The sequence below is a fragment of the Falco cherrug genome, chromosome 10, assembly GCF_023634085.1.
Source record: "Falco cherrug isolate bFalChe1 chromosome 10, bFalChe1.pri, whole genome shotgun sequence".
NCBI classification, from domain to species: domain Eukaryota; kingdom Metazoa; phylum Chordata; class Aves; order Falconiformes; family Falconidae; genus Falco; species Falco cherrug.
In genome coordinates, this window is record NC_073706.1 from 15,366,286 (window position 1) to 15,380,563 (window position 14,278).

Below are 14,278 nucleotides of genomic sequence, written 5' to 3' on the forward strand. Positions count from 1 at the left end.
AGCTCATTTTGCCAGGACAAATTTCCATCAAGAAAAACCCAGTGTTAGCCCATCCCCACTCCCTCTTCCTGAAGTAGATCACCCAAAGAAGACACAAGTCTCACCGTGGCACGCAGGGAGGAACAGAGCCCGAGATGACCCAGCAGCACGGCCCCCCTCTCCCAGCAGCCAAGGCACAGCAGGACAGATTGCTCCAGCCCACCGGCCACGGGAAAACAAAAGAATGAATGGGCAAGAGGAGCCTAGGAAATGCTAGATGATCCTGTGGGAACATTTAGGGGAAAATCACTGCAACTTGTTAAAATATCTTTCTGATTAATGGCATGGGTTAGATATATCCTGTACCTGCTTAATCACAAACTTACTTACGCATTAGATTACCAAACAATAAACTTCACAAGTGGAAGCTCGTGAATAATAATAATAATAATAAACTTCAGAGCAGCTTTTACCCGACAAGTCATTGCTTAATCATCAACCAAACCCTTTCAACAGATTCCAAAGAACAAGCTCCGAAGGCATTTGAGAAGTAAACTCCCCATTCAATTAAAAAGTACGCCTTTCATGAACTTGCAAGTTTGGTGCAGCAAACAGAGATGTTGGGAACACCCAGCAAGCTGTTGGCATTGCCGGCCGCAGGATTTGTTTTACACCAGCTGTAAGAAGCTGCTTCATCTTAGCAGCATACCCATAAATGACTAAGAACGAACCAACCAACAACTACATAATCGGCTTACTGTTAATGGATCTATTTAGTTAATTTGAGAGATACCATCAAAGGACTTTTCCTGAAAAATGAAAGGCAGGGAGTGCACCAGCTACAGGCAGAATTCAAGCTTTCCCACTCAGACAGAGCGTATGCAATGCTCAAGGGCAGGCTCTCGCTCAGGTGAGAAATGTCCTGTTTTGTGAACCTGTAGAAGCTTCCAGGTGCCCTGCCTGCCGCTCCCTTCATCACAAAGGCACAGCTCCAAGAACACTTCCAGAGCGATCCTCAGAAAGCCGTGGGCATTAGCAGGGCTCGCAGTCGGAATTCCAGCCCAGGCTCCCAGTGCACCGGGACGAGGAGGGACACACGCAGACCCGTCTGCCAGTCGTGCCTGTGCTCACTGTAAAACTTCTCCTTCAATCTCTAGCTAGCAGACACACCGCCATTTATTTTTCCCCCCTAACAATAGTAATCTCTGCCTTCATACCAAGATGAAGACCATCTTTAAAATTACCGCTAATTCCCTTTCAAAGGCAACCGATGTTTCAGAAATGTTGATGAACTGAGAAAACAGCACCAGTGCGCTCCATTTACCGCTGCACACAGCTGGAAACCTGTGAGAGAAACAGGGCAAGAAAGCAAAGACCAAATGTACTTTGGAGGTTTGATTGTACTTGCTCACCTCTGACAAAATAAGCCATCCTGCTAAAGTCAGCATTTGGCATATCACGAAGTAAACAAAGATATAATGATGCGGGGATAGAAGCTTCGAATAGTTCAAATACAAGATTCTGGCTCAGGCCTCATCAAAACTCCATCAGAAAAAAAAGTCTATTCTTTACAGCATACATAGGTAATAATGTACAGAACTTAGAATATATAGAAAAGTATTTTTATCTTAACATGGCTGCAAGCAGCAATATTTTCCTCAGTCTCCCAGCTACCCCAACACAAAGTTTCATTAGCCGCACAAAGCCTGATTTAGAGCTGGAAATAACTGAACAAGACGAAAATAAATTCCAAAGGAAACTACTACTTATAAAAATCTAAATAGATGAGAAACCCACGCCAGCTAGTTCACATCATCTCTTCATCACCGCATCCTCCCCGCCAGCACAGCAGCCATCTGCAGCACATCTTCTGGGGGTTTTGCTCGTGCAATTTCTATTGCGACTGGCAATTCTAATTTAGTGACTCAGGAATGTTTTGATCTACCCATCCAATCTCATTATTCAGCAGGCCAGATCCACTGACCCAGAGCTCTACATAATACCCTGCTTATAATTACTTGTAAATATCTCCCCTCCTTATTACATGATATTCACAACACAAACAAAAGGAGAGAAAATGTAAGGACAGATGCCAGAAAAGAAACAGAAGCATTGAAAATTAAGATTTATAGATGTTACCTGGTTCCAAAACCCACAAAAAGTCAAAGGAAAAAAATACCTGGGGAAGGGAATAAGTACTGGTTAAAGAGACAGAGTACATACATAAATATGAAGATAAGAAAAGATTAAAGAATGATGAAGATAAAAAGCAAGCGAAGTGACACAAATGCAAACTACATTCAACAACACGTTAAATTTGTGGTAAGTTTTGTAACACAAATGAAGAAATACACTCAGGAAGTCTGCCTGTTCTTACCAGCATTTTGCTCATACCAAACCCAGCTCTTCCAACCTCTTTTGTCCTGCAAACTTGAATCCCATTTAGCTAATATTGCATTTTCCCCATATACTGCGACCATAAATAGTGCTCAGCACCTTTTCTTCCTCTAACCAAGAGACATATACTACCTTTTTCCTTACAGAAATCAGACATATTCTCAGATCTTTTTGATAAAAAGTATGTATCTTTCTTCTGTCCATCCTGACCTCCTCCAACAGATGCAGGAGAACCATTTTTATTTAACAATCCTGCTAACAGAATTGTCATCATCCTGCTCCGTATGTTGTTAACAAAAAATATCTCTAGGATACCTTGCTTCATAATCCATCTCTATCATGTACATGAGCTATATCATAGTTATCAAGTACTTAAAGAAATAATGCTGCAATTAAGGCAAATAAAAAAAATATCAATAGACAAAACAAAGTCCCAAGTCTTTACTTTCACATCCTTACTTGCTCACATCACTTGCAAAATATATCACTGGAAAAATGATGTGAAAGGGCTGAAGGTAAAGCAAACTGGCTAATGAGTGCACTCAGACGACTACTATTTTGAAGCACTCTTCATGAACATTCCCCTAGCTGTCTTGAAATAGGAATTTTTAAGCTATTAATTGAAGCACTAACATTTACTATCTCATTAAAGCATCCAAGAGTGAGTGTTTTGATGTTGCTTGCTTTTTTCTTTTTTAATACTGCAGCACAAAAGCCTTTTAGCTAAATTTTGCTATTCGGTTTGCAGCCTTTTGCTAAAGGTCATGTGAGAAATTTGATATCAATAAAAACATTCTGTTTTAACATATAAACCCTGATGTAAAGCTAAACTAGTATCCAGGGAATTAATTGAAACGCAGAAAAAATGAACCTTACTATGGCCAAATTCATGTGCCTTGGGAACAGAAGACAGGTCTCCAACAGTGAAAGACTGCAATGCTAAAATCTTCGTTAAATTCTCTTAAGCAGGAATTTGTTTTTTATAAATAGAAACACAGAGCTTTTAAATAGATTAAATCCAGGACAACACAACTTCTCTGCTAAATTCAAGCCTAAATTGATGCAACATGCATCATTAACAACCAAAAGAGAGGTTACACTGAAACTTGTGAGAAACTTAACTACAGGGATACAAGTGTTGTTTCTCTAATAAGCTTAGCAGATTAAAATTTAGCCATTTAAGTCTGATTGACCAACCTGTTATAAAGACTTGTGACCTTGTACCCTATATAAGAGTAAGATTCAAACCTACTAAAGAAGTTATTCAATATGGGGGGGTGAGGAAAGTATTAGATTCACATTTTCTATCCTCTCTCCTCAGCTACAGGAGTACCTCTCTAAAACCCTGGCTTTTTGAACGGATTCCCTACTTAGGATTTCATGGCTCTACGTAAATCCTTCAGCAAAATTAAATTATTGTTTATGGCATTACGGTAGCTTATATGGCAAAGTGCAAGTGTCACAAACAGCATATAGCTGTGAAAAAACCCTACATCTATTTACTCAGCTATTTAAAAATTTATGAAAAATCAGTAGTTTGTTTGCTTGCCTCATTATTACTCTTAATTCTTTCTCTATATAAATCCATGCAGTGTTTGCATCGCTGTAACTAGCATGCAAGTTCACTAGAACAAATCAGAAACCCCACAACGTTCAGTTGCAGGTAGTGTGACACTGATGCCACTTATTTCTTCTAGAGAAGGATCTTTAACTTCTTCAAATGCAGCAGTGCAAGGCGCAGCGCCATTTGCGCTAGGCAGGTTGAATAAACCGTATCAATAAAAAATAATTGTTGTTAATGGCTATAGCAACATAGTCAAAGTATTAAACCTTTAAAATATAGAAAAAGTCCTGAACAAACAGATTGGTTTACGCACATAAAAATGGGATTTATACTATTATACCACACCTGTAAGGAAGGCAACTAAAGGCTTTTAAACAACAAGAACAAAAAAAATGACAAAAAGTATCAGCATTTAGATCAATCGTCAAAATGCAACCACCGACCTCTGGACAGCCTGCCCCAAATGCTTTGCCACTCTGGGTAGGTAGGGACGAGTCCTCTGCAGCAGGGACAGTAACTGTACAATAAACACAGAGGAACGCACAGCAGCTTTAGCACCAGGCTACGGCGCCTTGCTGCAGCACAGGCATCTGCCTGGTCGAAAAGAAGGGACAAATACAGGTTACAGAGTACATCTAACACAGCCGTGTCAGCAGTCTGAGAGGCAAAAGAAACGGTGCAATGATCTTCCCAGACCTAAACACATCCTTCACGTTACAAGTTGGTTGGCAAAGAGATTTACCAGAAATTAAACTGGACGGGCAGGGGAAGACTACCCTCTGCACTTGTACACAGTAGCAGGAGATGGAGGGGCGAAAAAAAATCCTATCTTCTTCTGCTATCAAATGTGGAGGCAGATGAGAAGGTAAATAATGGGGTCTCCCCCCCCAAAAAAAAAATTAAATAACGTAGAAGTATGGTTTTACAAATTGCAAAAAAATTTACAAAGAGCAAAATTCTTTTACACTACGTCATTACTGGAATAGCTTTGTTGTCAAATAAACACTCTTGGCAGTTTCAGTCATGAACGTCTTTGTTAATGACTTTCAAGTGGATAGTTTATTTTTTTAATGGGTAAAAAACCAAAAACGAAGACCAGTTCGTACCAACAGCAGAAGGTAACTCATGTATATATTCAACCTGATCTAAAATGATCAGGTCTGGTGTTTCCCTTGGAGAAACCATGTGTTTTCAGGTTATTCATCTCTGCCACGCAGCTCTTTAACAGCTATCTTTTCCCTCACCAAGCACACAAATCTTCCTCTTAAAAAGTTATGAATAAAAAAGCAAAATGAGCAGAACTGAGCAGCAGAATTTATAAAGCCAAGTTTCTAGAAACAAGCACCTACCAAGCACCCAGCTCAGGAAAGCAAAAATGGCTTTATAGGACCACCCGGCACCCAGCGGAACTGTCCCTGCAACGTCTGAACCCTTCTCTCTATTCCACAGAGTAGTCTTCAGTAGTCTACAAGATTTTACTCTAAAAATAAGCTTATTTATTTAATATTACAGGCAGAAAAGCATTCTTTTTCCCCTGATTTACTTTTACCTCATGTATGTGATCGGGTCCTCCCAGCCCAAGACGATGCACAATTATTCAAGCAGCACTTGCATCCGCTCAGTTAAGTCATGAAGGCTTTAGCTCCAAAGATTTTTTTCTTTTGCAAAGTTTAAAACTTAAGCATAGCTAAAAATCCTTTCTTCTAATTGCTCAACTGTGTTTCCCCAGTTTTTTGTGAGGAGTGGGGAAGAGACGTCACTGTTTCATTATTTCACTTCCTCACAGAAACTGCCAGAAAAATAACATTTTCATTTCCTCCCATAAAAAACAGAAAACATGGGCTTCTAACACACATTTCAAGCCTTATTTATTAGATTATAAAGAAAAAAAGGGCAAAACCAGCGCAACGGATTTGCCTTTCCAGGTAAGATTGAATACTAACAAAAATGTTAAAAAACAACAACAAAAAAAAAACCCAAAACAAAACAAAAACTAAAAACCGACCAAACAAAAAAAACCAACCAAAACCAAACCACTACTCCTTGTCCTTTCCCAACGCTGCTTCCCGGCAGCGCCAGCAGCAATGAGAGGAGCTGTGCTGGGGATCAACCCCCATGCCCAGCAAGGGCGCCTGCATACCGATAAATAATGAGTTTTGATAACGACCCGGTGGCCGGTGGGCACCAATTGTCACCGTTCCCTGTGCCACACATCACAAACACAACAGACAGTGGCTCCCGCAGCCCTGCCGCTGAGAAAAATGTGCCAAGACGGAGCAACTGGTGGTGTAAAATATGTTTTAAGTTTGAAAATAACATTTTCGCTAAAAAGACACCCCCAAAACCACTGCTTTCGAGAAACTACTGATTAAAATCATAATCACCCCAATCAATGCAATAAAATGCATGCTCTTTTCCATCCTAGAATCACAAGACTATGCATGAACTGAAGCGGCGGGAGCAAGCTGCAATACTGACACGAGTACTGCCTGCCACCAGCCAGGTAAACCTCAAAAAAAAAAAAAAAAAAGGAAAAAAAAAAGAAACGAAAAAGAAAAAAATAAAAGGAGAAAAAAGGAAAAAAGAAAAAAAAGGATAAAAAGAGAAAGAAAAAAAAAAACAAACAACATACCCAAAAAACTCAAACAAAACCACCACACACATCACCAGGAATAAGTGGTCCCCCAGTTGCAAATTACACAGTCTGGACACAACCCCCCTGAACACCGTATGAGGGGGTGAGCACCCCGCCAAGCAGCCCAGCCCCCCCAAGCAGCCCACCTCCAGCCCCCCAGGGAACATCTGCCCAGAAGTCAATTTGCCAACTGACAGAGAAATCGTAAAAAAAAATTAAAAATAATTCCACGGCCAACCTCATCCGAATGAAGGCCAACACTGCCCCAGCACCTTCAAGCTCTCCGTCCTGGAGATGGGAACTATCAACCACGGAAGGGGGAGAACAGACCTGAAAAAACTGCAAGTGAAACAGCAGGTCAAAAACACAGATTTGCTAAACTAATGGCTACAAACAAGAAGCATGTATATATATTTTTTACATGCAAGACATCCTTAGGTCACCGTCACCCCACAGATCCGTCCCCACTGGCTGTGTCAGACATTGCAGAAAATGGTTTGAGAGGCAGGAGGTGCTGAGCTTCGTCCCTGCCTCATGCAAAGCCCCAGCAATGGGCACTTAGACCCGTAAAAGCAGTTAAGATTTTCACGATAAAATCTGAACTGCCCAGCACAGCTTCTACCACTCAAATTTTTATTTGTTGTTTAGGCAGGAAAACACCACAAAATTCCTTTTCTTCTGAAGACTGAGCAATGCCGGAGGGGCATGAATTCAGGGCAAGGACTTTTGTTTCTTCTCAGGTTGGCTACAACAGAGCCCACGTCCCCAGGCACACACACAGCAAACCAAGCACAACACACCTGGGGACAGATGACAGTTATTCCCCAGCAACCTAAAGTTTTCATGGCACTGAACGACGACGCTGTGAACGCACTGCTAATGGAGCTATATCCTCATATATGCTCAGACTATATCAACCAGTATAGAACTCGTGTGCTCGTGTCTGTCTGGATCATGAGGTGCTCAATACATCATCTCCACCCAGCTCATTTGGCTAGAAACATCCGAACAAATCACAGGGCTCGATTAAAAGTGGTTTTAATTTAAACCACTATTTTCTCACAGGAGATAAAACTCTTTGGCCTCTTCTAACAATAGTGTGGTTTCACCACCAAAAAGATCTATTTTATACTAGTTTATTTCCACCATTCTCTCTGCACACATCTAACCTGCAAACGGCATGACGAAGTGTGTCCTCAGTTCTGCTGTTCAATCTGGCAAAGGTATTTCGTGGCTGCTTAACACAAAAAAAGAAAAAAAAAAAAAAAGAAAAAAAGGCAGCCCACAATATAGAAATAAGGCAGCAACGCAACTGAAAACAGTGTTAGTCCTACTGGCTTTCCCACTAACTCACCAGCGATTACAAGAAAAGCCACAGCTTGAATTTCAGACCCCAGACTTGGTTGCAAACCTGGCACTTAAGGAAATACCATGTCCCAGACTTTAATTACAACAGAGGTTTCTAACGTTATTACTGGGATAAGAAATAGAACATCTAACCACATATGGATTTTATAAACTACGTTTTTGGGCTGGCATCACACTTCAGAGGACTCTGAGAAGGCCACTATTATATCGATGCATCATTTAATCCCTGCCATTCCCAATGCACATGCCTTGTCGTTTCAGTGTGTAGAATTATCATATTTAGTCTTTTTTCCCTCCTAAAGTAGTAACCCAGAACAAAGCCAGAAAACTCTTGGGTTTTGTGACTGTGACACTTTTATTACTCTCTCTGATCTCAACCAACACCAGGCCATGACAGATGTCTCTTCAGTCTGCCTGTAGACATGATGTGACGCTGTCAATGCGATGTTAAACCCGTGTTATTCTTACGCACATTCCCCAAAACAAGAGTACGCCACCCTGAAGATCCTTAGCAGAAACAGAAATAGTCACAAAATAGCACTTTTCCTCGTTTAGGGTTATTTTTAAATGATATTTTATATGTCTACGCATTTAAACAGCCTCAAAACAGCAAGGAAGGAAGAGTGAAAGTCATCATAGAGAGAAAACTTTTAGACTAGATGGACTAACTGGGCTTCATACAGAAGACGTCAACAGAAAAGTCACTGGAAGAAACATGATTTTAAGATGCAGGAAACCTGGGGAAGGAGTTGCACGTTAGAGGACAACTATGGAAGATGCTGGGGTTTCCTCATCCAAGATACTTCACTCAACTTATATTCCATCTAGGACCAGTAATAAAAAATAAAGCCATGTTGATTGTTGTCCCTGCTATCCAAACCACTCGGTGAAATAGCAAGGTATGCTTTAGAAATTATAACTATGCACCTTCCAAACACCTTTTGATTAACTCTGCTTGCCTGGTTTCCCCAAGTTAATTGCCAATAGCAAATGTTGTGCCAAAGTAACTTTTAAAAGTGCAACAAGAATGAAGCGAGCGTGTATGGGAATTGGGAGCTTTGCAGGAAAAAAAAGAGCGAGACAGTTATTAAGGAAGATAAGTATTTTCACTAATTACCATTGAGACAAAATAATTCTGTTCGCTATGCATTTATTTTCCTTGGAGACAAAAATGGTCTACTCAAAGCAAGAACGTTATTTCCCAGCACTAATGTTAGGGCCTTCAAAAGAATGACTGACTGACAAGTGATCCCTCAAACCAAACCCCAATGACAATAAAAGAAATTTTCTTTAAAAACCCACATGGTTCATACCCTATTTTTCTTTCACCACTCAGACCAGAGTAATTCCTCAAGACACACATCAGAACCGTGCACATGCAGAGAAGCAGCATCCCTCCGCAATGGAGCTTGTTACTTATGAGATGGAAAATAGTAAGTTCACAGAGAACAGCAACGCAGAAATAACCTGGAACTTAAATCAATTCACTGCTCTGAACAGAAACTGAATCTGGTTTTTTTTAACACAATTTAGAACAGGAAATCTGGCTGGTTATGGCTTCCGAGACACAGGTCACTGGAGGCACCCAACAGTTTCATGGTCCATTCCCTTCCGCTCAGGGAGGAGCAGGTGAGGAGATGCCAGCGCCACGGGGAAGAACACAGGATCTAGAAGCAGCGAAAGCTAAACCATGCAGGTGAAGAGGGAAAAGAAATAGGCGTCTGCTCCCACCGAGGTCCCACGAACCACTCAACATCTCACCCCCTTCCAGAGCTCACAGCACGCGGCGAGGCGCCCGGCCCCAGGCATCACGTACTTAAGTCAGGTGAGGTATGTGGGATCAGCCTGCTTCGAACCAAAGCAGTTATCAGCCTGACCTGGAACTGCATCAGGGTAACTCCAGTCCCTGATGGAGCTGAACTAGAGCAGAACTTTTAACAAACAACAAAAAAAAGAAAGAAAAAGGAAAAGCACTGCTTCAATTCCCTGTGCAGATACCAGACGATTTCACAAGGATCCCACATGCCCTTTGCAAAAGCACACGAACACTCAATTAATTTTATTCCCCTTCTACCCACTTGTATCACAACATCACATGTCTCCCAAAGACACAGTGCCACGCTCCAGTATCTGAACAAGATCCTAACGTGGCTCATTTTTTTCCCCTGATCCCCCGTTCTCTTAGTTCTAAACATGAGAAGCAGGACCACCAACCTCCCTGCTGACCTACAGGGAAGCACAGAAAAATTAAGACATCTCTCAACACATTTTTAAATAAATTCCTGCAATTGCATACCATCAAGGAATGCTAGATGCAAGCTGAAATTGTAAACATCTCACTTGATGCAACCTTGTCTGGTAGGATAAATAGCCTGCACCTGCACGTTCAAGAATACTGCAGACACTGGCACTGGTAACTGCCCACAAACACCCTTGGAGCTGGGCTCCCATAGTCCTTCTCCTCTCTACAAGCAGCTTTAAACCTCATTATGTTTTTCCAGTAAGTGTCCCTAAATCCTCATGCCACAAGATTCCTAAGGAAAATTCTGTAATGACTGACCCAGTTTAGGAGGTGGCCTGTGCTACGCACCACACACTGGAACCGAGACACTAAATTACAAACTATTTCTGAGCATAAATAAAATTGCTAAGATATTACCATCACAGTAACAGAAAATCCTGCTAAGACATAAAATATGTAATGACAGATGGAAGGGAAAAGAATATTTTCATCTGAAATACAGCCAAAAATTTAGACATAAAAGGGGAAAAGCAAACAGAAAACCTATGCGAGTTCCTAATTTTGTAACTGCGTAGATGGCTACTGCAATGACATCAGCAAACTTTGGGCTTTTTCTATCTGCGCTGCAAAACGTTATCAACCTATAGGTCCCATACATTCACTTTTTCTACAGATTGTTCTTTAAAAGCCACAAACGCTCCGGGATCCCTACCACCGCAACGTAGCACAACTTAAGTAAGACACAGATGCAACCTGGTCAGGACTGGGAAGTCCCGTGTGACAAAAGCAAAAGCAGGATGGTGTAAGTCAGTGTTCCTAGAGCAAGCAGTTAAAAAACAGTTCTTAAGAGATATATAAATACATATTCTTGGAGGGAAGAGGAAGCCTGGAAGGCAAGTGGGGGGAAGTGTGGGGTGCTGCCTGGATCTCTGGTTTGTGCTCTTCTATCAGCTTCTCCCCACTGCTACGAGGTACTGCCTGTCGTTGCAATCACATCTACAGAACTACTCACTTGCCTCATTCATCTGTCAGAAGCAACCAGACCATCACATAAACACCAGTTAATGAAAGCATACTTGTATCACATCACAAGAATAATTAAATTAAAAAAAGAGATTAATTTGTGGTGCTTTGGTAGCAAGTAACTGAATGCCACTGCGTTTGTTTTGTTCAACCATTCACCTAACAAAAGTTTAGATCACAGTACTGAAGTATATTAAAAAGAAGAAAGTAAAAAAGTATTTTTCATGGGAAAAATCCTATTCTCATCACAAAATCCTTGACCAGATGATGAAAGAGGACATAGCAGCTGCTGATTTAAGTTAACTTGGGCCAAGAAGACTCGTTCCATTTGCACAGGAGCACTGCTGCGCACCACGCGCCTTCCATTTCCTTCTATCACTGCACACACAAAAGGATAAAAAACCTGCACCTGGAAGAAAACCACCCTGAAATTGTACAGTTGGCCCTACAACGTGCTGGCACTGAAAGTGTTTCAGCACTACTGAAGAAGGCAGAAAAGGACTTGAAGAAGGCACATTTTAGTGCAATGCAGATACAAGGTAAGTGCAATAAGGAGAAGTTGCCAGGACAGAAGCAATGTGAGTGGATGCTCAAGTCATCTTACTCACGTTCTTCCAAGAAAAAACTACACATTAGCAACACACTAAACCCCCTGCAATCTAACACCAATAATTATTATTATTTAGCTATTCCATGCACACAAAAATTATTCTTTTACTTTTTTGGTAGCTACCATCACTTCATTAAAAATACTCAAACAATCTTTTGAGGCACTTTTGTTCTGGAGTGCAGCTCTTTGGTATCAGTTTACACTGCCTGAAATAGGAACCAAAGCGCATCTGAAGCTAAACCACGTACTTTCTAGCAACTGTGCTTTGTATGTTTTTATTAAGAAAACACTTTAACTGAACTTCTAGGTAAATCTTAAGGTATAGCACCATTCAAACTCCTGTCTTTCAAGATTAAAAGCGGTCACTGGTTAACCAACCAGCATCAAGACATAGTAGTTAACATAGTAACAAACCCCTAAGAATAAAAACCACATTAAAACCAGGGTAAGAATTCCCAAACAGCTATTGAGGGACTGTAAGCACTGGCAACCTGCTGACAGCAAAAGCTGGCCAGGTGCACGATGATCACTCCAGTTCCTCCTCGTCATCCAAGTCTTTTCCTGTGCACACGTCCAGTCAGTCACCATGTCACCCTGAATGCGTGGAACAGCTTTGAGTGGCCAGCACAGGTAGCTAGAGTTAAATATGCAAAAAATATTTACATAGACACTTCTAAACCAATATTGCTTAATTCAAATTACTTCAATTATTGGAGTACAAGGAAAATAACTTTTTCACGTAAAAATAAAATAATAGCGCAATGCACCACTTTGGTCCTCAGCATCAGCCACGTTCCTCATCCCTCCCTCTGCATTTTGCCACGACCCATCTGCCTTATGGCACGGGTGGCCACACAACCATTTCCTGAGAGCGTGGACTGGCCACTGCAGCCCTCGGTGCCATCTGCTTATAGGTTGGGGGTCACCTCACGGACACCAAGTGGCTGGCCAACCTGCACGCACCCGCTCCTTGAAAATGCCTTTTCCTCAGACCAGTGGGGAGCAACAGGAGAGCCACATCTTCCCCAGCGGAGGCAATCCTCCCTCCCTAGTGCCACTTCATCTCCTACCTCGGCAGGTGAACCTGGAGAAGGGAGGCTGTGAGCAGAGCTGCAGCAGAGCCCCAGCTAGAACTGCAAAGAGCAAAGCCAAACAAGGAGGACTTGCACGGCTCTAGATCAGACTGTGAAGGAAATCAGTCAGTGTACAAAAATCACCTTAAATTACTCCCCATACTTACGTGTGTGTGACCGGAGAGCAGTGAAAATGCTGGCAGATGCCGTTTTGCACATTCCGGGGAGGACACGAGTGCTCAGTCCTACGTATAAGCTTTGCAGAAAAGTTCTGCCAACCCCTTCCCTTCCCAGACTGAAAAAAGTATTAAAATATTTTGATCTGGTTATTAACATTAACGATACTTAAAAAAAGAGAAGGTGCTGGCAAATGGATCAAAAGAGGGAAACAGGCCAGGTAGAGCGTTGTTATTGTACGTCAAGTCATTCAATGAACAGTGGGGATTTGCAGAACCACCCCCCAGTCTGAAATTGTGCCCACTTTCCCAGAGAGGATGAGTCTGGCAATTGAATTCATAGATTTTTTTTTAAAAAAAAAACGTCCTATCAGCAACTTTTACATTTAAGCTAAAACATGATTTCTTAAGCAATCCAGTTAGGCCTCCATTAGTATCCACTGTCAAGATACTTAAACACAGATAAAAATCCTTCTTGAAGCTCATAAAGAGTAGAAATACGATGACCAACAGCATCATTGCTGACCACCAGCTCCCCAACAGCATAACCTGCTAACGAGGCCAACGGTCTCAAATCAGCATCCCTGCTGTTAGGTTCCCAAGTCACATTCTGGCACTGCCCGATTTTTTCTTAAGTGTGAAGATCCAAACGCCACCGCTGACGTGCCCGATGCCTTCCCGTGGCACAGTAAGAAAAGCCTGTCCATATCGCAGCTGGATTTTGATCCCTGCTCCGACCACCCGCTGCAGACCAAGTCTCCGGCAGGTTCCGACCACCCTGGGCAGTGTGATGACTGAGGTCAGGTCGGTGACAGTGCCACCTCTGCCACCAAGCACACCACCCCATCACACCATGATCCAGCAGCAAAACATGGCGTGCTACTAACCGGCCGGCCGGCGCATCACTTCGCACGCAGGAAAGGCTGAAAGAGCCTTTATACTCCTCCAAAATAATCAACACAGGTATCAGGTCTGCGCTACGGGACAAGGCACGATACAAAGACATTACTTTTTACAGATGCTCACTGGTAGAAGACAGTTAATACGGCACACAGCAGCTACCCTGTGAGTTTGAACAATCTCTACTTTGTTTTCACTTTGGCGCTACAGCCTGCAATTTATCAATCCATCAAAAATTTAGGAGGAAAATGACCACATTGCAGCACCTCCCCTTTCATTTAAATGCCACGGACAATCACCAAAATGAAATA

The 14,278-nt window shown here is 41.9% G+C and overlaps 1 protein-coding gene across 8 annotated transcripts in view; it reads right to left on the bottom strand.

Annotated features, from left to right (window-relative positions):
- The window catches only part of DNAJC5 (DnaJ heat shock protein family (Hsp40) member C5), a 32,852-nt gene that overhangs the window by 16,603 nt on the left and 1,971 nt on the right, over positions 1–14,278 (bottom strand). For 2 of the 8 annotated variants that reach the window (XM_055722239.1, XM_055722240.1), the window contains exon 2: positions 6,814–6,914. The exons of 2 other annotated variants lie outside the window; for them this stretch is intronic. The gene's annotated coding sequence lies outside the window, so the exon portion shown is untranslated. Of the gene's footprint in view, positions 1–4,383; positions 4,468–5,489; positions 5,651–6,813; positions 6,915–14,278 lie in introns of those variants that run through there. 4 more of the 8 variants (XM_027813507.2, XM_055722241.1, XM_027813509.2 and 1 more) reach the window with 3 other exon arrangements.